The following is a 2,773-nucleotide window of genomic DNA, read 5'->3' on the forward strand; positions in this document are numbered from 1 at the left end:
TCCAATCCACAATGAATTGTGAGAGAGGGCGCATCAATCTTAAAGGCTAATGCCTTTTAGCTTTTTAAATAATATTGCACTAGGTGGATTTGTATGCTGCCACCCTTAAAACCTCACCCAAGTCAATGTAGAACGAATATGTTCATTAAAAAAAATAAATTAGCATTTCTATAATTATCATTAATGTTATTTATTTAATTTTACTAGCTATTTAAACTGCGCTCCATTGCGGTTCAAATAATTTTATCTTTCAGCAAAAGAATAAATATACAAGCTATTCTAGAGTGCTTTTTTTTTTTCATAAAAAAATCAATAAAAAACTAAAAAGCTTATGTACGCATACAAATAAAAAATTATTTGTACCTATAAATGTAAAATAGAAAGGCGTTAATGATAAGAAAAGACTAAAATGAAAAAAATTAAGAAAAAGATGTATATCAAAATATTTGATTTCGTAAGACGCCCTATACCAAGTCATGTTTAATAAGTTTGTTTATTTGAATAATCTTTTTATCTTGTAAAATGATTATTTGTGCCAATAAATGCCTACCCAATAATTTTTATTTTTATTTTTATTTTCCTTTTCAAGATATTATGAAGTGATAATCTTATGTTTATATCTAATCAATTAATTTAATCTAATTTAAAAACTAAATATCTTTAAAAAATTAAATTTTACAAAGAACAACAAATAAAAAGATAAAAAATAACCCAAGTCAGTTTTAAAATCAGTGAAAAATTATATGGAAAGCAAGTGAAAAAAGAGTTAATGGAGCCCGATTTTCAATGAAATAAATATTAAAAGATGAAATTAAAAAAAAGCTTAAAAAAAGGAAAATCAAGCAAACTTGGACGATTCTTTTAAACCTGAGTTAACCTCTAAAACTCGCAACCCGTGAAATCCTAGACTTGAGCTTAATTGATAAGCTAAATTCCTAATCAATTTAATGTTATATGATGAAATCAAAAAATAAATATCAATTGAAAAAACTTTTCAAAGTAAATAAAAATAAAATATTAAGGATCAAATTTGATTGGGAAAAAATGAAAGAGGATGAAATCGTAAAAAAATCTAATCATAAAAATTAATTCAAACAAAACAAATAGCAATAAAAAGAATAAAGATCGAATCTGACACCTAAAAAAAAATTAAAGGAGCATGAAATTAAAAAAAAATCATTTCAATTTTATAAACTACTTCAAATAAAACAAATAGTAATTAAACGAATATGAATTAGATCCGAAGAAAAAAATAAATTGAAGGGCTACTTTAAAATTTTGAAGAGTCAAGTGCAAAAATCAAGAAAAGGAAGAGAAAAATAAGAAAAATAAAAGAAAAGTTTACCGACATCAAACTAGAGTCTTGTTCACCACACGCACCACCCGAGAATAAATGGACCGTTTATATAATTCAAATATCGCACTGAAAGCCACAGTTTAGTCGTTTTAAGCCTCTCTACTTATTACTCAAATGGTGTTGGAGCAGCCCACGTGTAGACATGTGCAATGCATGCATCAATTTTTTTTTTAAAAATAATGTTATATTTTTATAAATTATTAAGTTCCCCCGTCAACCTGATTATATATATAAAACAACAATGAAGATAACAAAATATCATTAACTATGGTGATTGAGATTTTATTTTTTTATGGATAATTTAATTATTTGAATGTGAATATAAAATTAAAAAAAATACAAAAACACCTTTGAACATTAGTTTATTTATTATTTAAAAAACAAAATATAAACAATAAAAATATTATATTAGTTACCAGCTCTTTGCCCGCGCATCGAGAGGTGTGTAACATTGCATCTCCCTAACTTAGAGAAATGCATGATTGTGGCAGTGGCTTGAATGGCAACTAATTTCTAACAACCGCTTAACATGTGAAATGTTCATGTAATTTAAAATGCATTAAATAATTTAATGTGATAAAAGTCATTAATTGTAGGGAATTTTTTGCATGTGAGAAAGCAAATACATGAGTAAGAAATAAATATTATGGGTGGTAAAAAGAGAATTTTAAATCAATGTCATTGTGGTTGCAACATGTCTTAGATGAATATTATGGTATAATAATCCAAACAAAAAATCTTTATCTTATAAAATTAAATTACATATAAATCAACACAATATTAATTGTGTTTTTTCATGGTTCTGTTCCATTTTAAACATCACAATGCATTTCACTATCTTTCTATATCGATAAATCATGTTTAGATAACATGTTTCAGTTATATAATAAAAACCAGCTATTATAAAAACTAGGCCACTATTCATTCATGTTCGACGAGATTTGTAAGTCTAAATACATGTTGCCTATAAGCATGGGTACATTAGAAAGAATATCAATATTTAAATAATGTTTAAAATTGTGATTGTAGTTATTTATTAAAAAATATATTTTTTTAATTTTAAAATATATTAAAATAATATTTTTTAAATTATATTTTATATCAACACATCAAAATAATAAAAATATATAAAAAATTATTTATTCTTTTAAGACATGGTGACACATACTTAGTGGTAACACTGCAAAAATAAACACGCCCTTGGTGCAAAAGCATAGGAATGAGTCTTAAAAAAGGTCAACCTAGTCTTCTCCCATCTTGCAAGCTGATTGGGTTTGAATTCTAAAAACCATAGTTATTAAACCCGGCCCGGGGTTGACCCGGCCAAGGGGCCGGGTCCCGGGTTTCATGGGTCAACCCGGAAAAATTAAAAAAAATTAAAGTTTTAATATTTCATATGAAAAAATCCATGTAAAT

Source organism: Populus trichocarpa, chromosome 10, assembly GCF_000002775.5.
Source record: "Populus trichocarpa isolate Nisqually-1 chromosome 10, P.trichocarpa_v4.1, whole genome shotgun sequence".
Lineage (NCBI taxonomy): Eukaryota > Viridiplantae > Streptophyta > Magnoliopsida > Malpighiales > Salicaceae > Populus > Populus trichocarpa.